Below are 26,291 nucleotides of genomic sequence, written 5' to 3' on the forward strand. Positions count from 1 at the left end.
TGCCTGTGCATGGGGCAGTCTGGAAGTGTCTAACGCTCCGCAAGATTAGCCCTCCATCAAAGACGCTCAGGAGCCGGTGTACAAATGTTCCAGGTCCTTTGCCTCTCAAGTGGGATGCTTCTGAGATGTGTGTATTACGCTGGTTGCCCGAATTTACCCATGAAACTTAGTGCCAGTCACTCACTGTGATGACTGGATTGATAATACCTCCTTTCTTGGTTTATCTCCCTCACTTCACTATTTCCCTGCCGGTGTCCCCCTGGACCTCCGGAATAAACTACGGAGACTCAGATCCTTATCCCTCTGAGTCTGCTTTTCAGGAACCCAAACCAAGAACAAAAGACCAGTCATACCCCACGTAAAGCCTGAAAAGGTCTTCAAACTCAATATCGAATATCCAAGTATATTAGGATAATTCTTTTATTTTTTTAAACTTTTATTTATGTATTTTTCAGAGAAAGAGAGAGAGAACAAGCAGGGGGAGTAGCAGAGGGAGAGGGAGATGCAGACTCCTTGCTGAGCAAGGAGCCCCACACGGGACTCGATCCCAGCTCCCCAGGATCATGGCCTGAGCTGAAGGCAGACGCTTCACTGACTGAGCCACCCAGGCACCTAGGATAATTCTTTTATTATTTATTTATTTATTTATTTATTTATTTATTTATTTATTTTTTAAAGATTTTATTTATTTATTTGACAGAGATAGAGACAGCCAGCGAGAGAGGGAACACAAGCAGGGGGAGTGGGAGAGGAAGAAGCAGGCTCATAGCGGAGGAGCCTGATGTGGGACTCGATCCCATAACGCCGGGATCACGCCCTGAGCCGAAGGCAGATGCTTAACCGCTGTGCCACCCAGGCACCCCAGGATAATTCTTTTAAACAAACATGTCCTAATGGAGGAGTGACACACCCATGCACAATCCTCATATGTCTTTCCTTGCCTGCTCTGGCCAAGGCCACTGCAGTGTGGACAGAAATGGAAGATGTTCTAAGTTCGACACCATCCTCTGAACTCATCTGCACGCCTCCAACTTCCCCTCCATCCCATCTGCCCCGTTTGACACTAGCAGGCCAGTTTTTTCTGCACCCCATTTTCAGACATCGCTCCCTGTTCAGAAATCCACAGCGGCCTCCCAATCGGACAGCCACAAGGCGAAATGTCTCTCCCTCATCCTAAGCCTCTCTCGTATTCTGGCGAGAGAAGCTGGTGGTTTATTGTCCCAACCCCTCTTCCTGCGGCTCCGTGGATTGGCAGTGCCTGCATTTGCCAATGCCTGCATTTGGCCACTGAAGGCCACAGCTCCTATCGGACACCCTCCTATAGCTACAGTGGTTGCTCTTGTTCTCTCTTTTTACAAATTTTTTTTTATTTGTCGGAAAGAGCAAGAGAGAGTGAGCACAAGCTGGGGGAGCAGCAGGCAGAGGGAGAAGCAGACTCCTCGCTGAGCAAGGAGCCCCACGCGGGACTTGATCCAAGACCCCAGGATCATGACCTGAGCCGAAGGCAGACGCTTCACCAACTAAATCACCCAGGCGCCCCTCAAGCTCTCTCTGCAGGTTACTTAACCACTCTATCCTCTTGAGCCTCCCGGCTACCTTTGCATCCTGGGGTACTTGACTATCGCTTGTTAGTTTTTCTGGTAAGCTCTCTCCACTTATCCCTCTGACTGTGCCGTCTGTTTTCTGCCAGCAACCCCCATGCTAATGGAGAACTCAGGAGTTCTGGGTCCCAGACTTGTCCCTGTCACGTTCTGCCTTGCGTGACTTTGGATCTTACTTATCTGAGTGCCTTTGAGCCCTCTCCTCGTTATCTGTGAATGGGAACAATAAGGCCTACACAGCACACCTAATAGGGTTGGTAAGTTAATAAAATTTAGTTTTGTGCTGGAAAAGATACTGTTTTATAAATGTGGAGAACTCCATAAACCTCAGGGTTTGTTACTAGCGTCTTAGAGAGAAGAATCTTGAGTAAGACTCGCAAAACACCTTCCCAGAAAAGGGGAAATAAAAAAAAAACAGGAATAGGGACACAGAAGGAAGTAGACAACTCGAGAGAAACATCCATGCCACTTATAAGTCACGTATGGCAGTGATTCATCGGGGGCCGTCCTCACTCAGGGCCTCAAGCACAGGGCAACCCTGTGTGTGTTGCCATAGCAACTGCCAGCCAGAATCTGGAAATTCCAGCAGCTTACAACATCAATCACCGTGCGAAAAGGGATCAGAGCAAACTGCAGAAAATGTGTATCATGGAGGCCACAGAAAGAACTAGAGTAGAGACGGTCTGTAGAAGTTGTTCTCAAAGTATGGGCCGTGGACCCGCAGCATCAGTATCACTAGGAACTTCTTAGACATGCAGAGTCTTGAGCCCCACTCGAGACCTACTGAATCAGAAACTCTAGGGGTGGGACCCAGCACTGTGTTTTCATAAGCCCGCTAAGTGATTTCAGTGCACGCTAAAATTTGAGAACGACTGCCCTAGGGCTCGGGAAGTTTGCCTTCCACTCCCGGTGTCCAAACATGCACAGCGTGAATAATGAAGAGACTGAAATAAAAGTTTAAAAGTGGAAGGCAAATATGATCTCATCATTTCCCCGTGGTTTACCTGAGTAGGAAGGGTGACCGAAACACAGCAGTGGAAAGTCTGACCGTGTGCGTTCTCCGGCTCTGCATGACCAATGACCACAAATTGACTAGCTCACGACAACACACATTCATTATCACACAGTTGTCTGTGGGTCACAAGTCTGGGCATGGCTTAACTGGGTCCACTGCTTTAGTCGCTCACAAAGGTGCAATGAAGGTGCTGGGCAGGACTGGGTTCTCATCAGAAGCTTGCCTGGAGAAGGATTTGCTACCGAGTGCCCTCATGTTGTTGGCAGAACTCCCTTTCTTGTGGCTGTAGGATTCATGGAAGCTCGCTTCTTCAGAGCCAGCCACGGACAGAGAAACCTCTAGCTAAACAGAATCTTCTGTAACAGAACACAGTCATGGGAGTGACCATCCATCACCTTGATGTATTCTATGGGTTCGAAGTAAGTCACAGGTGTCACCCACTCTCAAGGGGAGGATAGGGGATTATGCAAGCGTGTGAACAGAGGGAAGTGGGGATCATAAGAAAAGAAAGTCTTCTAGAGCCTGTCCTGTGGCCCCCAGGATTATTCATGTTTCTCTCACATGGGAAATACATTTACCCCTGTCCAAAGGTTCCCAAAAGTCTCATGGCATTAGAGCATCCGCTCAAAGTCCAAAATCTCATCACCTAAATCAGGTCCAAGTGTGGAGGCGGCCCCTGGTGTCACTGACGCACGGCTCTGGGGCTCCAGTTGCTTTCCATCTGTGGGCCCATGAAACTAAAGAGACACATTATCTGCTCCCAACACAGCCAACATACAATGGTGAGAGGAGCACAGCACAACAGCTGTAGACATCCCAGTTCGAAAAGGGACAGAATGGAGAGAAAAAGGGGTCAGTGGTCCACAGCCGTTCTGAAATCCAGTCAGGCAAACAGTGGGAGTTACTTGATTCCATTTCAGAGTGGGAGTTACTCCTTGTGGCTCTCAGCTCCACCCTCGGGGCTCTTGGTTCTGTGTTAATCGTCCTTCCGTTTTCATGAAAGGTAGCCTATGTTTGCCACGGAAGTAGTTTTATCAGCCTGCTTCCTGCCACTGTAATTTTGGGGATCCAACAGCCTCTCCATTTTGTGCTCTCTTTGTCCTTTTCAGTTCAAGCTGGTAGTGTTTATTATGAAACGGTTTTCTCAGAAACTTTGTGGGTGTTCCATGGATTTCAATGGGGTTTGCTCCATTAGACAAAAGCCACACCCACAGATTTCCCCCCCCCCCAAACAATCCCTTCTCTATTTGGACCTCTTGTTGAGAGAGCAGAGAAGATTTCTAGAAAGCCTATGGTTTGATTGAGAGGGTCTATGAAACAGAGTCTCTTGAAAGGGTCCTTTGTGTGACCGAACACTCTGACTTCTTGACCGTTCTGATTTTTTAGCAAAAGCTTGTAGGGCTACACTCTTCCTAGACACTCGTTGTCTAGACCGAGCTATCTTAATTTTAGCATCTCTTTGCCATCTGAAAAGACTGCATTTCCAAAATCATCAAGTCCTCTTTCTTTTTTTTTTTTTTTCTTCCCTTAATTTATTTCTCTCCTCTCACATTTCACTCCAAACAACAAGAAGAAACTAGGCAGCACTGTTAATACTTCACTGGCAAATCTCCTTAGCTAGATAACCGAGTTCAATCTCTTCTAAGTTGTGCTTTGCCCGTAACAGCAGGAGATCCTTTTTCTGAGCCTTCGTTCCCTACATCACAAGGATTCTCCTTCCTTCCGTTAACATATTCCTCACTTCATCTGCGCCCTCACCCACAACATCCTCCAAATCCAGACTTCTACTGCTGGAGGCAATTTAGGCTTTCTCTATAGTGTTCCTCCAGATTCTTCCAGAGTCTATCTACTGCTAAGCTGCAAAGCCATTCCCACTTTTCCAGGTATTTGTTACAGCAAAGTCCTACTACTTGTACCAAAATATGTTAGTTTTCTATCACTGTGTAATGAATTACCATGAAATCAGCAGCTTAAAACGAGATTCATTTGTTATCTCAGTTTCCGTAGGTCAGAAGTTATAGTATTGCTTAGTTTGGGCCTCTGTTGAGGGTCTCACAAGGTTGAAATCAAAGGATCAGCCAGGAGTCGGAGGGTTGAGTGCAGAAGAATTTGACTCCTAGCTCCCTCAGGTTACTAGAAGAATTCATTTACTTGGGGCGGTAAGATTCATGGAAGCTTGCTTCTTCAGAGCCAGCGAGAGAGAGATGGCTAGGAAGATAGTCTTGTATATTGTAACATAATCACTGGGATGACATCCCTCACCTTTGCCATAATTTATTGATCAGAAGCAAGTCACAGATTTGGCACACATTCTAAGGGAGAGGATTATGTAAGGACATGAACACAAGAAGATAGAGATTGTTGGAGTCACCCTAAAATCTGTTTGCCACGCTGACCTTTTTCAAAATAAACAGAAAAAACAATTTTCGGGAGAAGAATCCCTTCACATTAAGAACATATGTAAATTAAAACCCAGGAGCTCACCGGTGGGTGGGAAGGGAAAAGCAAGTATGGAAAGAAGTTTTTTAAAAGATTTTATTTATTTGTGAAAGAGAGTAAGTGAGAGCATGAGAGTGTGTGTGTGGGGGAACAGCAGAAGGAGAGGGAGAAGCAGACTCCCCACTGAGCAGGGAGCCTGACATGGGGCTTGATCCCAGGACCCTAGGATCATGACCTGAGCCAAAGGCAGACGCTTAACCAACTGAGCCACGCAGATGCCCCTGGAAAGACTTTTTTAAAAAAAAGTTTCACTATAGATGGCTAAGAGAGGTGTGGGGGACACTTTGCTAATAAAGGTGATGCAGAAAGAAGGGAAAGATCCCAAAGGATAAACTGGTTAGGGAAAGATATGTAGGTGAGGTAAGACCTAAAGTGGACTTCAGATAGCGTGTGGTATTTAGAGGTGAAGAGAGCATTTCATTATGTAGTGAAGGTGCAAACACTAGTCAGAGTTGGTAACCAGCACGGAACATAGAAGGGACAGCCGGGAGACTGAAGTGATTCAGTGGTTCTCTACCGTGGCTACACATTTGAGTCACCTGGAAACTTTAAAAAAATACTGATTCCCAGGCTGATCCCAGGTGTCCCATTTCGGCTGGTAGGAGGAGAAGCCCAGAAGTCAGTGGTTGATAAAAGTGCTCGAGCTAATGGCATTTTGGTGTTGAACTTGTAGCCTCTGAACTGTGAGAAAGTAAATATCTGTTGTTTAAGCCAAAATACATACATACATACATACATTCATACATAAAAGTGCTCAAGGTAAATTTCGTGTAGAGCAGGGCTGAGTGCTGCAAGACTGATTAAAAGAACATACTCCCGTGAAACAAAGCAGTGGGTCACGTTATGTCAAGTAGGATGAACTGCAGGTTACGTGTATCGCCTAGGACATAGAACAAAAAACTAGTTTAGACTCACCCCACTTCCGCATAACCACAGAATGTAGATGTGTCAGACATTTCTGAGGCCTAGTTCAGATCCTCTTGCTGTCCTCTGTTTCTTTTTGTTTTTTTCTCCGCTGTTGTGGTGATGGGAAGTTTGATGACGGCTACCTTCCTCTGGTCCCCATCAGAGTGCCTCCCCTCCCAACTGAACCTGATGCTTCTTTCCTTGGTACTCTGCCCCGCACCTTCACCCTGGCCGGCACAAACCGGAAGTGTAGGCTGGTTCACATCCCTTGGTGTAAACCTTTGACCAATGGGATCCAAGAACCAGTGGATAAATCTCTTCCTCTTTATCCGCACACTGTCCCCAGTGGAGTCCTTGAGTGCTTTTTATAGCGGTATTTTCTTGGGAGTCAAGTGTCACAAATCTAGAATTCTGTTGCACTTAACAACAGTGGGCTTAACAGCACCGATTTATGTTTGTTCTACATCAGCTGTCCCACTCTGTTCCTCTCCTGCTTCCTGGAACAGTATCCTGATCAAATACAAGCACAGAAGCTTCAGGAGACTTAGGCTCTGCTCTCTGCCGAACCCACATTACAAATGTAAGTACCTTGTACTAGATCAGTTTGGAACTTGTACTTCTATCCTAAAAATTATATTTAAAACTTTGTTTTCACATTTAAACACTTACGACATTTTATTTTTTTATTTTTTATTTTTTTTTAAGATTTTATTTATTTATGTGACAGAGAGACAGCCAGCGAGAGAGGGAACACAGGCAGGGGGAGTGGGAGAGGAAGAAGCAGGCTCCCAGCGGAAGAGCCCGATGCGGGGCTCGATCCCAGAAAGCCAGGATCACGCCCTGAGCCGAAGGCAGACGCTCAACGACTGCGCTACCCAGGCGCCCCAGTAAACACTTACGACATTTTAAAACATACTACCGTGTGGGAGAAATCTTAAGTAACATACAACTACAAATCTTAAATACCGTACAAATCTTAAGTAAATACAATTGGTGGAACATCGTCATATGTGGAGAAGACATTTTGAAAAGGGACAACAGAGGGGATGCAAAGCCAGCGTGCTGCCAGTGCTAAGAAAAGCTAAGTAACCACAAATAAAACAATTACTTAATTTTTTTTTTAATTTTTAAGTAGGCTCCACACCCAGTGTGGGGCTTGAACTCATGGCCCTGAGATCGAGAGTCACTCTCTACCAGATGAGCCAGGCAGGTGCCCCCAAACCAATTACTTGTTTTTAACAGCTTTATTGAGGTGTAATTGACATACCACAAACTGCAGATATTTAAAGAATGCTATTTATAATTTTCGACATATGTAGATATGCATGAGACCATAACCACAATCAAAATAATAAACATCTCCATCACTCTCAAAAGGTTTCTTGTGTCACTTTGGAAGAGCTCCCCCATCGCCCTCTGAGCTCTAGCCTCCCTTCCCTGGGAAACTTATGATCTATTATCTGTCATTATAGATTAAATTCCGTTTTCTAGAATTTTATATAAATGAAGCATACAATATATATACTCTTTTTTGGGTCCAGCTTCTTTACTCAGCATAACTACTTTAGAGTCCTTTACATTGCAGTGTGCATCAATAGGTCATTTCCTTTTATTGCTGCGTAGTATCCTGTTGAATAACTACATCATGATTTGTTTATTCCCTCACCAGCTGATGGTGGGTACTGGGTTATTCACACTTGAAGGCTGTGTTCTGAAAAGGTGCTGTGGACTACCTGTACAACTATTTGTATGGATGTACACTTCTTTCTCTCTTGGGTGATTACTTAGGGTGGAATGGCTGGGTCATATGTCATAGATGTGTATTTCACATTTTAAGAAACTGCCAAAATGTTTTCCAATGTGATTTTACCATTTTACGTTCCCACCAGAAGTGTATGAGTATTCCAGTTCCTCCAAATCCTTGCCAGCACTTGGTATGGTTTATCTTTTCAATTCGAGCCATTCGAATTGTAGTAGTATCTCATTGCAGTTTTAATTTGCCCTTCCCTAATGACTGATGAAGTTGAGCGTCTTCTCATGTGCTTGTTTATTGTCACCTATTTTAAGAAGAGTTTGTGAAGAATTGGTGTTATTTCTTCGTAACATGTTAGAATTCTCCAGTGAAGCCATCTAGGCCTGAGGATTTCTTATTTATTTATTTATTTATTTATTTATTTATTTATTTATTTAGAGAATGGGGAAAGGGGCAGAGGCTGAGGGAGAGAGAATCCACGATCTCACGACCCTGAGATCATGACCTGAGTTGAAATCAAGAGTCAATTGCTCAACCGACTGAGCCACACTCCACTATATATCTAATTTTTATTTATTTATTTATAAGATTTTATTTACTTATTTGAGAGAGAGAGAGAGAGAGAGAGAGAGAGCACAAGCAGGGAAGGGGAAGAGACAGAGGCAGAGAGAGAAGCAAACTCCCCGCTGAGCAGGGAGCCCAACATGGGGCTCCGTCCCAGGACACCGGGATCATGACCTGAGCTGAAGGTAGATGGTTAACTGACTGAGCCACCCAGGGGCCCCTACGTATTTAATTTTTAAAATGGACAGATAACCATTAAGATTATCTATTTCTTCTTGACAGAGCTTTGGTAGTTCGTGTCTTTCAAAAAAAATTTGTCCGTTTCATCTGTTATCAAATCGATTGGCATAAAGTGATTTGTCGTACACCATTTTTATCCTTTTTATATCCATAGAATCTGTAGTGATGTCGTCTCTCCTTCCTGATGTTGGTAATTTGTGTTCTTTCTCTCTCTCTCTGCTGATAAGTCTGACAAGAGTTCTATCAATGTTACTGATTTTCTCCAAGAACCAACTTATGGTTTTATAATTTTTTTCTATTGTTTTTATCCTGTCTAGTCCGTTCATTTCTGCTCTAAATTTTCTTTTTTATTTTTACTTTCCTCAGTCATTTTTTTAGTTTCTTTTTTCCCCCAAATTCTTTTTTTTTTTTTTTTTTTTTTTTTTTTTTTTTTTAAAGATTTTATTTATTTATTCAACAGAGATAGAGACAGCCAGCGAGAGAGGGAACACAAGCAGGGGGAGTGGGAGAGGAAGAAGCAGGCTCATAGTGGAAGAGCCTGATGTGGGACTCGATCCCATAACGCCGGGATCACGCCCTGAGCCGAAGGCAGACGCTTAACCGCTGTGCCACCCAGGCGCCCCTCTTTTTTCCCCCAAATTCTTATTTAAATTCCAGTTAGTTAACATTCCTGGTAATACTGGTTTCAGGTGTACAGTTTCGTGATTCAGTACTTCCATACAATACCCAGTGCCCATCACAAGTGCGCTCCTTAAATCCATCACCTATTTCATTCATCCCCCCCACCTCCCTTCCCTGGTAACCATCAGTTTGTTCTCTATAGTTAAGAGCCTGTTTCTTTGTTCGTCTCTTTTTTCCTTTGTTCATTTGTTTCTTAAATTCCACATGAGTGAAATCACATGGTATTTGTCTTTCTCTGACTGACTTACTTCGCTTAGCGTCATACTCTAAAAATATGGAAACCCTTTAGGAATGTGTGTGCCATCCCTGTGCACGGGCCGTGCTGATCTTCTCTGTATCATTTCAATTTTAGTATCTGTGCGGTCAAAGTGGGCACTCTTTTTCCAGTTTCTTAAGGTTGAAACTGAGGTCATTGATTTGAGACCTTTCTCCCTTCCTAATATAGGTGTTTAGTGCCTTTTCTTTAAATATTGTCTAGTGACATCTCACAAAAAGTTGCATTTTAAATTTTATGTGGTTCAAAATGCTTTTTAACTTCTCTTTGTATTTCTTTCTTTTTTTAAAGATTTTATTTATTTATTCGACATAGATAGAGACAGCCAGCGAAAGAGGGAACACACAAGGGGAGTGGGAGAGGAAGAAGCAGGCTCATAGCGGACGAGCCTAATGTGGGGCTCGATCCCATAACGCCGGGACCACGCCCTGAGCCGAAGGCAGACGCTTAACCGCTGTGCCACCCAGGCGCCCCCCTTTGTATTTCTTTTTTGACCCACGAGTTTTTTAGAAGTGGACTATTTCATTTCTAAATAGTTGGGGATTATCTGGAGATTTTCCTATGATTAATTTCTAATTTAATTCCATCGTAGTCAGACAACATGCTTTGTAGGTCTGAACACTTTAAATTTATTGAGAGAACTGATTTCGGGCCCAGCATATGCTCACCTTGGTAAATGTTCCATGTGCCCTTGACAAAAATTGTTGTCTTTGGGTGGCGTGTTCTATCTAAACATCAGTCTGGTCACTTTGGTTGCATCGTTGTTAGGCTTTCTTCTATCTTAGTGATTTTCTGTCTACTTGTTCTATCAGTTATTGAGAGGGGGATATTGAAATCTTTTACTGTATTGGTGGATTTATCTAGCTCTTCTTGACATTCTATCAGTTTTGTTTCACGTATTTTGAAACTCTGTTATTAGGTGCATAAATATTTTAGATTTTTATGTACTCTTGATAAAGTGATCCTTTATCATTGTGAAATGGTGTTCTTTATCCATGGCACTATTCTTTGTTCTGAAATCTACTTTGTCTGATATTAATATTGCCACTAAAGCTTTCTTCTTTTTTTTAGATTTATTTATTTATTTGACACAGAGAGAGAGAGAGCGAGCACAAGCAGGGGGAGCAGGAGTGGGAGAAGCAGGCTCCCCGCTGAGCACGGATCCCGGTGCAGGGCTCGATCCCAAGACCCTGGGATCATGACCTGAGCCGAAGGCAGGCACTTAACCCACTGAGCCACCCAGATGCCCCTAAAGCTTTCTTCTTATTGGTGTTAGGATGATACATGTTTTTCTATCCTTTGAAACGCATATTTGATGTGTTTTCTTATAGGCAGCATATAATCAAATTGAACTTTTTATTTTTTTGATTTTTATGTATTTATTCATTTTTATGTAAATTCAAATAATTAACATATATTATTGGTTTCAGAGGTAGAGGTCCATGATTCATCAGTCTTATATGATACCCAGGGCTCATTACATAAAAATACGGAACACTTCACAATTTGAGTGTCATCTCTGCACAGGGGCCATGCTAATCTTCTCTGTATTGTTTCAATTTTAGTACGTGTGCTGCCAAAGCAAGCACCAAATCTTTCTTTTTAAATCAAATCTGATATCTTGACCTTTTAATTGGGGGATTGAGACTATTTACACTTCATATGATTATTGGTACAGTTAGCTTTAAATTTATCTACTTGCTATTTGATTTCTATTTGTTCTACCTGGTCTGTGCTCTCCTGTTCCTCTTTTTCTGCCTTCTTTTTTTGGATTAGTTGAATATTTTTGATTCCATTTTCTCTGCTGAGTTGGCTTAACTCTTTGTTTTCTTTTTTTTTTTAAGATTTTATTTATTTATTCGACAGAGATAGAGACAGCCAGCGAGAGAGGGAACACAAGCAGGGGGAGTGGGAGAGGAAGAAGCAAGCTTATAGCAGAGGAGCCTGATGTGGGGCTCGATCCCATAACGCCGGGATCATGCCCTGAGCCGAAGGCAGATGCTTAACCGCTGTGCCACCCAGGTGCCCCGACTCTTTGTTTTCTTATTTTAGTGGTTGCTTTATAGTATACAACTTTAACTTATCACAATTTACCTTAAAATGATATGATACCACTTCACATATAGTGTAAGAACTTAACAATAGTATATTTCTTGCCTCCCAACTTCTGTATCGTCGTCATACATTTTACTTTTACATGGGTTATAAACACCAAACTACATTGTTATTATTTTAAACAGTCCATCATGACTTAAAAATCATTAAATGACAAGATAGATATAATTTACCCATGTAGTTACAATTTACAGGTCTCTTTATATAGATTTCTTTTTTTTTTTTGAGAGAGAGAGAGAGTTCTCTCCTCCCAATTTTTTTTTTACAGTTTTATTTATCTAAGTAATCTCTACACCCAATGTGGGGCTCGAACTCACAACCCCAAGATCAAGAGTCACATGCTGTACCCACTGAACCAGTCAGGAGCCCCTCTTTATATAGATTTCTATTGCCATCTGGTATGATTTACCTTCTGCTAGAATGACTTCCTTTAACATTTCTTATAGTACATGCATCCTGGTGATAAATTCTCACAGCCTTTATATCTGAAGGATTTTTATTTTGCCTTCATTTTTTGAAAGATATTTTCACTGGATATGGAATTCTAAATTGACCTTTTTTACATCTAGTAAAATATCGCTTCATTGTCTTCTCAGTTGGTTGTTTCCCACAAGAAATTGGCTATCATGTTTAGTTTTGCTCCTCTGTATGGAACCCATTTTTTTTCCTCACCGTTTTTAAGATTTGCTCATTATCGTTGTTTTTGTAAACTTATTGTAATGTGCTTTGCAGTAGTTGCTTTTTATCTTTCTTGTATTCGGGGTGTGCTAAGTTTCTTGAATCTCTGGGTCTATATTTTTCAAAGAATTTGGATTTGGAGGCCATTATTTTTTCGAATGTTCTTTATTTCCCCGCTTCCACTACATGCAGATTAGCACACTTGCTGTTGCTCGCAACTCCTGGGTGCTCTGTTTACTTTTTAAAATTATTTTATCTCTGTGTGTTTTATTTTGTATAGTTCCTTTTGCCATGTCTCTGAGTTCGTGAATAGTTCTTCTACAGTAACTGATCTGCCATTAATCTTATCCAGCGTATTTTGCATCTCTGACATCGCAGTTCTTATTTCTAGAATTTTGATTTGGTCTTCTGTTACAGCTTCCATATCTCTACTTAACTTTTTGAACATATGAAAGACAAGTTATCTTTTTTATTGTTTTTAAGATTTTATTTATTTATTTGTCAGAGAGAGAAAATACAAGCAGGGGGAGCAGCAGGCAGAGGGAGAGGGAGAAGCAGGCTCCCCGCTGAGCAAGGAGCCTGATGTGGGGACTCTATCCCAGGACCCTGGGATCATGACCTGAGCCGGAGGCAGATGGTTAACCGACTGAGCCACCCAGGCATCCCGAAAGACGGTTATAATAACAGTTTTAATGTCATTGCTTATTTATTCTAATCCGTTTACCTGTTCTGGGTCAGTTTTGATTGTGTGATTATTTTTGTCATTATAAGTCATGTATCCTGCTTTTTTGCAAGCCTGGTAATTTTTTATTAAATGCCCGATATTATATTCTGAGTTTTGCTTTTAAATGTACTAGCTGGGACTGGAACAGTGTTGTCTAGTACTGATTATCCCTTACTTCTATGGTAAAACCCTTCTGTGTACTATGACTGATGCTTCATGAATCATGGGGTTTTCCAGTCTAGCTGCTGGGATTACTCCCAACTCACTATGAGCACCAGGCACTGTTACTTATAATCCTTTTGGGTGGTTCTTTCCCCAGCCTTAGGATTTTTCACACTTGCGGCACTGATCAGTGCTCTGCTAAATACTCGAGTGATCCCCCTGCAAATCACCCAAGTCCTCTCTGTGTGAGGCTATCTCTTCTCTGATACTGTCTGGCAAACTCTAGCCATGTCCTTCTTTCCAGACTCTCATGCACCTCTCTTTAACTCGGGGAGTCCTTCTGGCTCTGCCTCAGTTCCCCTTCTCTGCACTTCAGCCTGTGAATTCTTCCAAATCAGTAAACTAGGCTATTCATTGGGCCTACTTCATTTGTTTTTAATTTCTCAGGAAACACTGTCTTTTGCCACATGATACGCCATGTCTTAAAAATCATTGTTTCTTAGGTTTTGTCCAATCTGGGGTTGTTTTTGTTGGGTAGTTAATCTGGAGCCTATTACTCCATTTTGGCTGGAATTGGAGTTCCTGCCATTTGTTGCTAGCACATTGATTGTTTGCCTCTCAGAAAGGGATGGGTTGAGCATTTTACATCTCTACATGTTGGTATTTAACTGTGTTTTAGTTATGTTTTAAGAAATTGGTGAGCTGGGGCGCCTGGGTGGTGCAGTCGTTAAGCGTCTGCCTTCGGCTCAGGGCGTGATCGCAGCGTTCTGGGATCAAGCCCCACATCAGGCTCCTCCGCTGGGAGCCTGCTTCTTCCTCTCCCACTCCGCCTGCTGTGTTCCCTCTCTCGCTGGCTGTCTCTCTCTGTCAAATAAATAAATAAAACCTTAAAAAAAAAAAGAAATTGGTGAGCTGCTTTTGGTTGACATTTAACCTATTTTTTTTTTCTCATTTAAATAATGGGAGCTGAGAGGCACCTGGGTGGCTCAGTCGGTTAAGCACCTGCCTTCGGCTCAGGCCATGATCTCAGGGTCCTGGGATGGAGCCCCATTTTGGGCTCCCTGCTTGGCAGGGAGTCTGCTTCTCTCTCTGTGACTTTCCTCTGCTCGGGCTCTTTTCCTCTCTCTCAAATAAATAGGTAAAATCTTTAAAAAAAAAAATGGGAACTAGGTTTCCAGTTAGCATTTTTATGTAGTACGTCTTATTTTCTGTAATAGATTATTGATGTTAACTAGGAAATGCCTATAAATGTTAGACTTTTAGGCTTAGGCTTTTTTCTCGCACAAAAATTCTCCTGGAAGTAGCCTGTCTAGAGCTGTCATGGCAGCTCCACGAAGTTTTCAGAGACAAGTGCCTTCTGTCTTTCTGCTCCTTAATGCATGAATTTCATCTCCCTCAGAGTTACCAGATGGAACATTAGTCATCAAGTCCACATTCTAACTCCTCCTAGCTAAGTCAGCCCTCTTTTAACAGATTTTTCTAGGGGCCTATCCCTTGCTTTTCTCTTACTGTGATGGGTAGGCCAACCATATCGTCAAGAAACCGCTTACAAATGTAGTTTTTTCAGTGGCGCCTGGCTGGGTCAGTCTGTAGAGCATGCGACTCGTGATCTCAGGGCCGTGAGTTTGAGCCCCATGCTGGGTACAGAGATTACTTAAAACATAAATATAATAAATAAATACATACATAAATAAACAAAGCAAATGTAGTCTTTTCATTAGGCATCTTGTTGCCCTGAATAAAACCAGAGTTCTGTTGTTAAGCCATAAAGAAAAAAGGGGCACGGAGAAGCTATTAGGAGTGCTACACATTTGACAATGCACATTAATGACAGGCTAGGTATTGTGAATACATTTTGAACACGGACATGACATAAGGTTTAAAGAAGATGTTTCTGGAAGTGTAGGGCAATGGACTGTAGAATGGGAGAGGCTAGTGACAGTCTCCTATTTGGTCTCTCCATGGCAATAATCCAGGAAGGCAGTACTGAAGACCAGCAATGGAAAAAATAAAGGAAACACTCTAAAATACTTATCTAAGGAAGAAACCTTAGAAAGTACTTGGTGGTAGATGGGTTGTAAAGGGCATGTACAGAAAAGGGAGTGTGTCGCAAAGAAAGACAAAATTATGAAAGGAGTGTCGGAAAACTCACGGAAGCCACTAATCTGTACATCTGGCAAGTTCAGCCCTGCCCAGGCCTTGACACAATGATATCTGCATAATGCACTGACGACTTCTATTGGCAGTAGGGGTGTTGAAATAGTTTGGCACTAACACATCTGGGGTCTGCAGTGATCTCAGATGGGCAGAGTACAGCTTGATATGCAGACTAACCCCCATCAAAGACGGCCAGCTCACTGACATCATGAATGTCCAAGCCTTTGCTTCCATGTCCCCACAGGAGTTCCCTCTAGGACAAAGAGCTAACCCTAAACCCCAGTCCTGAAGTCCTTAGAGCCTGCCAGCTTCTGTACCCAAAGCCAGTTCTATCTTTTGCCATATCAAAGATAGAACAGGAAAATAATAAACATGCTGTAATAAAAGAGTAAATAATCTGGCATCAGACAAGTGAGGACAGAATTATTGTTCAATATTTTCTTAGTTGGGTGACCCTGGGCAGTTACTCTTTGTCTCTGAGCCACATTTACTGATCTGAACAAGGAGAATTATTATCATACCTGCCCTATGTAATTGTTTGTGAGACTTAGTTGTGTTTGTCAAAGAACATGGCAGTTGGAGAGCTCAGGCTCTGGCGTTGGCGCAGTCCATTTACTTGATGTGTCAATTTTGAAGTCACCCCGTTGGGTCTTGGTTTCCTTATTTGTCCTTTTACAGAGCTGCAAAACCAGTTTCTGGCATAAAGTGTCTGCTCAATAAATATTTGTTTAAAAAACTTCTGTTGGATCTATAGAATGAAGGTTTCATTTAGATGAGCATTTTCCAAAGTATGGTGTCACGAGATGCCGATAATTGATAATGCATGTTGTAAATGCTTGTGCTTGAGATGATGCAACAGGAAAACCCAAGAAGATAGTGTCATCGATGACACTCACGAAGTCACCATACCTATTTCTTTTCTAGTTCCGAATTTAATGTTATCTGAAATAAAAACAAACCCCCTGTATTTGATAAGCTTTTCTTTTTTTTTTTTAAAGATTTATTTATTTATTTATTTATTCGACAGAGAGAGACAGCCAGTGAGAGAGGGAACACAAGCAGGGGGAGTGGGAGAGGAAGAAGCAGGCCCACAGAGGAAAAGCCTGATGTGGGGCTCGATCCCACAACGCCGGGATCACGCCCTGAGCCGAAGGCAGACGCTTAACCGCTGTGCCACCCAGGCGCCCCTTGATAAGCTATTCTTATTTGGGTGTCTGTTATTGCAGCCAAACTGAATTCTTGACTGATCCAAACAATGAATATTTACCCAATAGTATTTTATAGAAAAAGCCACTATTCCCCCTCAACGCCCTCTCATTCGCTTCTTTCCATTTTCAGTCAGTTCATCAGTGAAAATATCCCCAGACATTTATTATGTGTGTTGTGTGCTAGGCACCACACAGAAGTAAAATCCCAGTTCTTGCCACTGCAGTCTATTTGAATATCAGTGGACATTGACTTAGCTAAATCGTAATTAGATATTAGTTGATAGCCCTAAATTGGGCAGCAATTTTTCTGAAGGCAGGGACACATCAACCTGTGGGCTTGTCCTTGCCCCTGATGTGGAGTATAATGGGAGCATGAGACATGCTTGCTCCACAGATGGTTTAATTTGTACACCTTGTAGCCCAGTTGCTCAACCAATCGGCTTCCTTATTGAAATGACAGCTAATTTAAAAGAATAAATGGCTATTTAATAGAATGGAAAACCATTAAACTCAGAACCTTCTAATAAAGACTGATTCTTATGTAAGTCTTATGAAGTGTTAATTGCTGGCTCCTGAGAAAGGGGAAGAATGAAAAATTGCTTGTTACCTCAGTGAACTCGGACTCCACTCTGAATAATACTGACAGTTCTAATAATAATAAAATGCTGACAGTTCTAATAATAATAAAAATGGTGCTGCTGCTCCTTTATTTTTCAGCAGGACTTTGTGGTTTAGAAACTGTGTAAATTCGGAGAAGTAATTGAGTATAAAGGAAAGAGAATAGGCTGTGGATTCTGTTAGATCTGGGTTCACATCCAACCTCTACTGTATGTGTTCTCAATTCCATCACCTGAAAAATGGGAATAATAATACATATTATCAATGTTAGGGACTAAATTTAAGAGCCCCCTAAAAAATTGAAGGCAAGGAAAATAAAATCATGTCTGAGAACTAACCTTAACCATCAATACCATGACTTCATTGCCCAGTAGCCCTAAAAATACAAAATGGCTGTAAGACCAGGTAGCAAAGGCAATCAGAGTAGGAGCTGCAGTTAGCCAGAGAAACATAGTGGAACATGACAAACACAGTTGTCCAAATATTGGGAAGTAGATTGCAGTAGATTGAAAGCTCCTCGCATCTATGGAACATAAGAACTAGGAAGATCGGTAGGGGAAGAAAGGGATAAAGAAAGGGGGGGTAATCAGAAGCGGGAATGAAGCATGAGAGACTATGGGCTCTGAGAAACAAACTGAGGGCCTCAGAGGGGAGGGGGGTGGGGGAATGGGATAGGCTGGTGATGGGTAGTAAGGAGGGCACGTATTGCATGGTGCACTGGGTGTTACATGCAACTAATGAATCATCGAACTTTACATCAAAACCCAGGGAGGTACTGTATGGTGACTAACATAATATAATAAAAATATTGTTATGAAAAAAAAAGAAGAAAGCTCCTCCCATCAAGAGGTAGAGTCTACTCCTCCACCCTTGAACCTGGATTTATCCACATGACTTGCTTTGGCCAATGGGTCATTGGCAAATACGGCACAAGCAGAGGTTTGAATAGTGCTTACATAGTGAGGCTTGCCTTCTCTTGCTGCTGATAACTCTTTTCGCATGATGTGAACAAGCCTGGGCTAACCTTCTGGAGGATGAGAGCCTACCTGTAGAGAGGCCTCAGCTGTTCCCAACTCAGCCATCACAACTGAGGCCCTATACATACGAGTGAGGCCATCCTAGACCATCTAGCCCCAAACAAGTTGCCAGCTCAGGAGAACCGCAGAACCACAGCTAACCCACAGAATTATGAAAAATAATCATTTATTGTTTTAAGGCACCAAGTTTTGGGGTAGTTTGTTATGCAGCATTAGACACCAGAGACTTCTTGGCTTTCAGTGTTCCAGTCCCAGGGGTGAGGTCATCCCCTCCGTATGGATGTATACGGATGTATCAGGCAATTTTTTTTTTATTTTCACATTTTATTTTTATTATTTTTTTATAATGATTTTTTATTATATTATGTTAGTCAATTTTACATCGACAACATCAATGACTCCATTCTCCTGACTTCCCTTGCTCTGAGACCATACTCACCAACAAATGTCTACTCATGGTCTGGCCTGCCACATAGTTTGCCTACAGTGGGCGATGGACTGACCACGTGAACCCCAAGGATTCCTAGCCCCTGGCTTCTGACCAAGGTTTGGCTTAAGAAGCAGATATTCTGTGTGTCTAAACATTCACTCTCCATTCTTCTCTACCCTGCTCTTTACTCCAGAAAGCTGATCTGCATAGATTGCCTGAAGGAACAGTCTTGCCTTGTGGCTTCTTACTGGGATTCACCAATGGGAAGTTCTACCTGGAGACTGGAGAGAAAGAGACTGATTTCAGAGGATTGATTGATCCTTACAGTCCCGCCCTGTAAGGTTGGTTTGGGTAAGCTGAGTCCCTGGACTGAAGATTGTAGCTCCTGTTAAGATGATCCTTTCTCTGCAACTCTCTCTCTTTGAAACCAGTCCTTCCCCTCATCTTTTCAGGCCTGGAGATAAAAACAGAGCAATTTTTACGAGGCTCCAGTTCAGCGCTATCCTCTGTGGTTTCCTTACTCCTGCCTACACTTTTGTAAATAACTCTTTTATTAAACCCTTCCCCAATTATCCTGTTTTCAGCATGCCATCTGTCTCCTGTTGAGCCCCTGACTGATACATATGCTAAGCATGTGGGTTTGAGTATCTGGTTTGTCTGATGGTGATTTCTCCTTGGCTTATGATTTACCCCTGAGACATGGCTCCGCATTCACTGAGCCAATATAGTCCAGTTTTTAGGCCCGTGAGCCCGAAAGTCAGGCTGAAATTCACAAAGGTAACAAATTCCTCTAGGAACCAGCCAGCTGGCCTTTTCCTTCTGGAGTGGAGAACAAGAACTGTACTTTTCTGTATTTCTTTAGGATTAGATAAACTACATGCAAATTGCTTTGTACCTGCCATCTTATAAATTCTCAGTGTGTTAAGAATTGCTGTTGTTTTGTTTAATGTTCCTTTGACAGTACAGTATGGTCTTTACCAATTAAATGATGCATAATATTTTTCTTGGACTCCTTTGTTGGATGCTTTTGTAAATGTGGCATGTTGAGATTATGGGGGCTGGGATGGAAAAAAAAAAAAAAGAGAACCTAGGCGAAGCATGATTTACACATGGTGCCCAAAGCCTCTAAAGCCTTATGACAAGCCACCAAGTGGAAAGTATTTTGATTTAGCGATCGTCACGTGAACATGTTCAATGAGTCAAACGCGGAGCAAAAAATGGCATTCTAAGTAAAACAAATAGTTTTGCCAGTTCATTATAAGTAAGCATTCATGGAGCACTCGATTCGCTTGTACCGGGAAGGGTTGATACAAGACAGTCAGGGGGATGGCGGGTGGATCCCACTCTGGGACATGGCATGGGAGCAAGACGTGTCCGTTCCCTTATTACTTACTGAGAAGTAAGGAGAGTCAAGTAAAAAGACTCTCCAGCATTCGCTCGTCTTCAGGAAAAGCCAGCATCCCAGGTGCCAAGTAGGGAGGCCAAGTAAAGAGGGCCCTGGTAATGTCACTCAAATCTCTTCCCGGTATGGGTTCAGACTAGCCTCAACATTGTCGGGTCCTGCCTCTATTTCTCTCCAGGAAGCGAATACTCCCTTACTCACCTACACACATGCACACGGCCCCCCAGCAGGTGTAGAGGGCCATTCAAAATCAATCTTCATCATTTTTATTCTCTACAAATGTCATTCTTCTCTGATGGTTGTTTTTACTTAGAGTAGCTTGTTTATTTTAGATGATTTGTTTGGGGGCTCAATTTCATGTCGTTATCATTCAAAATAGGAGGTGACCTCGGAGGAGCACTAAGGCAGCTCAGGAAAAGGCAGCCGAGGAGCCGTCACGCATGGGCACAGAGCCAGCAGAGATTGGACGAAAACGCGAGTATGATTTGCATAGGGCCACAAGGCCAACATTGATCGGAAGTGTTCCTGTGGAATGGCCGGTGGACAGGACATAGAAACAGACAGTAAATCATAAGGTGGAGGTGACGTTCAAGACGGAGTGTGAGCCTGGGGGCAGTAAATAAAGGAATGGCATCTCAAGGTCATAAGAACCTTAACAGCCAGGGAGATGTAGCATAGAAACTTGACTCATAAATTCTGAGACAAGACATAACTACGTGAAGTTGAAATCAGGTGGGCAGCAGGTCAAAAATAAATTTAGAGGAAGCTAATTTAGATGTGCAGTTAAAAATTTTAGCAATAATGGTCATTTTTTAAAAAATCATCAGATTACTTCCTAGTTGGAAATGTCTAAAAATCGAGTGAAGAGTTGACTGGAGGCTGTGTTAACTGGGGCTGGAGAAAATATGAAAAAAATTATCAGATTCATATAGACTTATCCAGCTTATCTCACTTTTTAAGAAAGAAAGAATTTATTTATTTGTTTATTTATTTGAGGGGGAGAGAGAGCTCGAGCGAGCAAGAGAACACGAAGCGGGGCGGAAGGAAGAGACAGAGGGAGAAGCAGACTCCCCGCTGAGTAGGGAGCCTGATGTAGGGGTTGACGGGGGGCTCAATGCAGGACTCCAGGGTGATGACCTTAGCCAAAGGCAGCGGCTTCACTGACTGAGCCACCCAGGCGCCCCCGGCTTGTATCACGTCATCAGCGGCCTACCAGAAGAACCTTTGTTTGGGGAATAGGAAGATAAGGGGATTCAGCCCCCAGTAGATAAAATAACCTTAGCTAGCTATCTTGGGTGTCTCTTGAGCCTGAAAAGTATGAGCTCACTCTAGAGTTTAGGTTCACAATTAAGTGAAGGGAATCCCCCCCCCCCATCTGTCTTTTCTGGACCGTAGTAACAACACGATGGTTCAGCCATTTAAAGAGCAGGCTCCTTTTCAACTTTAAAAATACGGGCTGTTGTTCTCTCTCTGGCATTCTGAGCTGCAGCCCCGAAGCTTTGGATGGGCCAAATGCTGACTTGGGGAAAAGGAAAGACAGCCCAGGGCCTGATCTCCCAGGAGCAGAAAGCCCTGCAGAGTAGGAAGGCCTTTGTCATCTTTGTCCTGGGTAATCTGACGAAACCTACTTGAATCAGAAAGCACTGGAGGCCCCTGAAAAACTCTGGACTCTTACGTGAACAATAATCCTAGCACCAAAAAAAAAAAAAAAAAAGGGAAGAAGGAAAAAAGTAGGAAGGAAGAAAATGAGGCTGCTTTTTATTTTTATTTTTTTTGTCTGCTGAGAATGTCTAAGCTTTCAGTAATGAAACTTGGATCCTTTCTCACTAAATGAGGTTCTGACTTCTGGCAAAAGGCCTGCGCAGAAATACTGTATCATTAATAATGCCTTGAGGGGAAATGTGCTTTGAGGTGTTTTGTTATTTTTTTAACCAATTAATGTGGCTTTTAAATTATTCTTTATTTATGCCCGCATCGTTACAGACTGATTTTAGGGGGAATGCTGTAGACATATTTAATAATATAAGATTTTAAAAAAACAATGAAGAAGAGGCAAATAGGAAAATCAGGATAAAGGAAAAATTCAAGTAGTTAATAGAAGACAGAGCCAGGGGTAATATTGATATCCAAACTGTGCGTTCTAAGTCCTCATCGTTCCACTGAGAACCTGAGATGTCAGGGACAAAACCAGGTACATGATTTATGGTGTCCGTAAGACAAAAAAATCAAAACAATCAATCCTAATGCACAGGAGGGCCGGAGCGCCGTGTCTCCCTTGGGTCCTCGTAAATAGGAGCATATGAACAACTTCCTCGACAGCGTCCCTACAGTAAATACAGAAACCAGGTTGTAGGGCAGTTTCTTACACTTCCCTTGGTGCCACCTTCTAAGCCTTATCCAGGAAGAGCAATCCAACGTGGGAATCTACACACCTCTCTGATGTTCAGGTTTGCCCCGGCGAATCTACTAGTGCGCCCCAAAACTGGGTGGACGCGATGCCCATCCCTTATTCAACCAACCACCCACAAGTATTTGATTTTTCGTCCGAGCTTGAGAGAAGCGCTGAGTTCAGGCTGATGCCCTGGACAAGAGGCTGGAGAGGAACTGCTCTGTATTGCCAGCTTTGCCAATCTAGGGAAATAAGGATGATTCCTTTTTTTTTTTTTTTTAAGATTTTATTTTTTTACTTGAGAGAGAAAGAGAGCAGGAGCCAGGGGGAGAGGCAGAGGGAGAGCGAGAAGCGGACTCCTTGCTGAGCAGGGAGCCTGATGTGGGGCTCGATCCCAGGACCCCAGGGTTATGACCTGAGCCAAAGGCAGATGCCTCACCGACTGCGCCATCAGGCGCCCCCAAAATAAGGATGATTTCTTGTGAATGTTGAGGAGATCCAAGTCCTGGGGCTGTTGCCCTTCATGCATGTAAGAAGCTGCCCTCTTCAGTCGCTCCAGAACGAGCCTGGACTCTAGAGCTGTCTGGGGGTGGGGTCCCAGTTCCAGGACTGTCTAGTTTCTACCGCCCCTCGGCTTATGCAACTCGAAGAGTCACTTTAGGAGAAGAATACAAAATCAGCTGCAATAGTGGACTTTTACTTAGAATAAGAAAACACCAAAAAATCGCAACCTTTAGAAAAATCTGTCAGGTATTACAAGAATCTGTAAACATTAATGTTGTTTGTGAATTAACTGCCTGACCCACCTCTACACTAGATCTTTCTTAATTTGGGGCCACGAATTGCTGGATCTTCTATAAAAATTGTTTTCTATATAGAGACTGGAAAGATCACTCAGTCTTCCTTCTAGTATGAATGATGGACATTTGTTTCTTCTTATTGACAGTTGAGGAAAAGAACCCATTATGGATAGTGGCATGCACATTTTTAGAATTATTTTTAATTTTAGGGAAACCTCTGTCAAATTCTGGTGACAGATACGCAGTGATATTTAGAATAATTTTTCACAGATCACTTTCAGGCTCCTTACATTTGTCTTCCCTCCACTAACCTATCTACATACTTCTGTGGTTTTTCAAAAGTTTTATTTAAACTCTAGTTAGTTAACTCTCTATACTTCTGGTTCCAGGCCCCGCGGGGCAGGTGCATATCACAATATGGCCCTGTACCTTCATGTTATAGTATGAGATGAGTCAGCACCTTGGGAAGTAGGGTAATTCTATCAGGATGGCTAGTACCTGCTTAACTCTGCAAGGACATGACCGCAAGATGCTGGGATATATCCCACTAAATGATTCTAGTAGGGTCGAATGATGGCAACCCAAAGATATCAGATCTGAATCTCTGGAACACACAGCTGTCACCTTATAAACAAAAAGAGCTTTGGGGATATAATTAAGAATCCTGAAGCTCTTAAGGACAAAGAGATTATTCTGGAATATCCAAGTGGAGCCTAAATACTGTCACAGACACCCTTATAAGAGGCAGGCAAAGGGAGATCACACACATAGAGGAGAAGGCCAAGGAATGACGTGGCCATGAGCCAAAGAACACCAAGCAATGTTAGCAGCCCCCAGAAGCTAGAAGAGGCCAAAACATGGATAGTCTTCCAGAGCCTCCCAAGGGAGCCCTGCTGACACCTGAATTTTGGACATCTGGCCTCCAGAACTAGAAGAGAAGACATTTCTGTTTTAAGCCACGGAGTTTGTGATATTTTGTTGCACTAACCCTAGGGAACGAATAAAGATTCCTAGTTCCCCTTCCTTGTAGCCAGATCCCACAAAGGGCCACAGCTTTTCCACAGCCACTTTATGTTAGGGGCAATGTGAAAGAGGGGACGTGGGAGAGGAAGGAGACAGTTATCCTCCCCGACTGCAGTCGAAATATTTACTGGTGTGAATTGTAGAAAATCACATGACAGTGTGAGCCTATCACTTACGCCCCTCCCATGACCTTAGAAGGGACCCAGGCAATTGAGGCCCATTAGCTTCAAGGTCAGCCTTTCTCTGCCTCAAGGCAGCCATGATGGTTGTGTTGAGGAAGGTCTAAAAGGAAGCTCTTCCACCTCTGTGGCAAGGAAGAACCAATTTGGGAAAAAAACCACAGGATTTCAGAGCGTGAGTACAATGGACACCAGTTTATGGTGGGGGGTGGGGGTGACAGAGGACACAGAAGGAATAGAACAAGCATGATAATCGCATTTTTAACAAATGCTACATGGCTTCTGTCCCTGCTTTTTCACTAGTAGAGGTGGGAAAGTGTAAGCGGTTTTCTTGTCCCTGATTCCCAAAGAGGCCCCAATCTCCCCTTTTCCCCTAACAATTGCACTTCTTGTATTTAAATTTTAGCCAAATGTTCTATAATTATTTCTTAATATATCTCTTCCCTCCCCCAAGGTTGTGAGCTCTGTGTGAAAAAGAACCATGCCTGATTTACTTTTGTAAATCGGTTAAGTTTTAAAAAAATTATAAGAGAGCAGGAAAACCTGGGGAAGGAGCCTACACTGCAGACTCAAACCACTCCGGCTTTTATCTACATGTCCTCTTTTCTCTACTACCCTGGCAGTAGAATCTTTATCAAGTCTAAGGAAGGAGAACCGACCTTCTCAGAGTGTGTTATCACCAGTCTACTGTTTGTGGCATAAATCTTGATTTTTATTACTCAAAACACAGGCTGTTGGGATTTAAAACCCATTCTTCCAACCCACTGTTCGTGCTAGGAGTTTGAACCATCTATTTTGAAATCTCCCACAAATCTCCACCCCAGCTGAGAGTGTATTCTGTTGCTATGCTGTGTCCTTCCTTTGCTAATTCAGTGAGTCCTGGCTGCCCAAGGAAATGAGGTGAGAGAGGGACCATGGGGCAAAGGTATTTACAAAGGATGGAAAACATATCAGTTAGTAGTCAAATATCACCCCACGACAGTTGTGTCTATATCAGATCCTCTGTCCCACAGCCTCATGGGTCTGGCTGGTAGGAAATGCCATCGTAGCCATATTTTGGAAGTTCATGCCAAAGTCCACGTGGTTTGTGATCGTGACTGTTGCTCTTCACAAATATTCCAGGTTTTTCTCCTTCCAGTGCACTTGGCAGGACTTACTTTCTTCCCACTTAAACTTAGTTCAGCCCATTGGGCTTGCATTGGTCAGTGAAGTGTGAGTGGGTATAATGTACACCTTCAAGAAAGGAGCTCTAAGAGCCATAGTGTGATTCACTGCTTTCTTTTCTGAGGAGTGAGGCGACAGAGCGGAGCTCTCAGCGGACCCTCAGTGGACTCAAAGCACTAGTGAGAGATCAGACTTGTATTGGTTAAGCCACCGCAATTTTGCATTTGTTTGGTAAGGTAGTATAAACAGCTAACCTCTCAGGATTATTGCAAACGGGAGAACATAGCTCTCCCGCCAAAGAGCGATAGCCTCAAAGTCCCTTCATTTAAGTCAAAAGAAAGATGTCTAGGAAAGAAGTGTGTGTGTGGCTACTGACACCTACACAGAACTGGAATGGAATAGATAAAAAGCTAATGTTTCGAGGGAGCCCTACTGATGAAGAAACCATGGTCCTGGCTAAAGAAAGTCTGTGACATGGGGCGCCTGGGTGGCACAGCGGTTAAGCGTCTGCCTTCGGCTCAGGGCATGATCCCGGCGTTATGGGATCGAGCCCCACATCAGGCTCTTCCGCTATGAGCCTGCTTCTCCCTCTCCCACTGCCCCTGCTTGTGTTCCCTCTCTCACTGGCTGCCTCTCTCTCTGTCAAATAAATAAATAAAATCTTAAAAAAAA

At 42.9% G+C, this 26,291-nt stretch overlaps 1 long non-coding RNA gene and 2 other non-coding genes across 3 annotated transcripts; 1 reads left to right on the forward strand and 2 right to left on the reverse strand.

The window, feature by feature from the left end:
* The first annotated feature begins 6,489 nt into the window (after window positions 1-6,489).
* On the forward strand, window positions 6,490-24,656 carry LOC123786640 (uncharacterized). Its single transcript, XR_006778039.2, has 3 exons — window positions 6,490-6,601; window positions 18,856-19,013; window positions 20,444-24,656. It is a non-coding gene; the product is annotated as an uncharacterized LOC123786640 (long non-coding RNA).
* LOC123786642 (U6 spliceosomal RNA) lies at window positions 9,528-9,635 on the reverse strand. The gene has a single exon (XR_006778041.1). It is a non-coding gene; the product is annotated as a U6 spliceosomal RNA (small nuclear RNA).
* On the reverse strand, window positions 11,017-11,122 carry LOC123786641 (U6 spliceosomal RNA). Its single transcript, XR_006778040.1, has one exon. It is a non-coding gene; the product is annotated as a U6 spliceosomal RNA (small nuclear RNA).
* Window positions 24,657-26,291: the final 1,635 nt, after the last annotated feature.

Source organism: Ursus americanus, chromosome X (genome assembly GCF_024610735.1).
Source record: "Ursus americanus isolate L20-20 chromosome X, mUrsAme1.1.p, whole genome shotgun sequence".
NCBI classification, from domain to species: Eukaryota; Metazoa; Chordata; class Mammalia; order Carnivora; family Ursidae; genus Ursus; species Ursus americanus.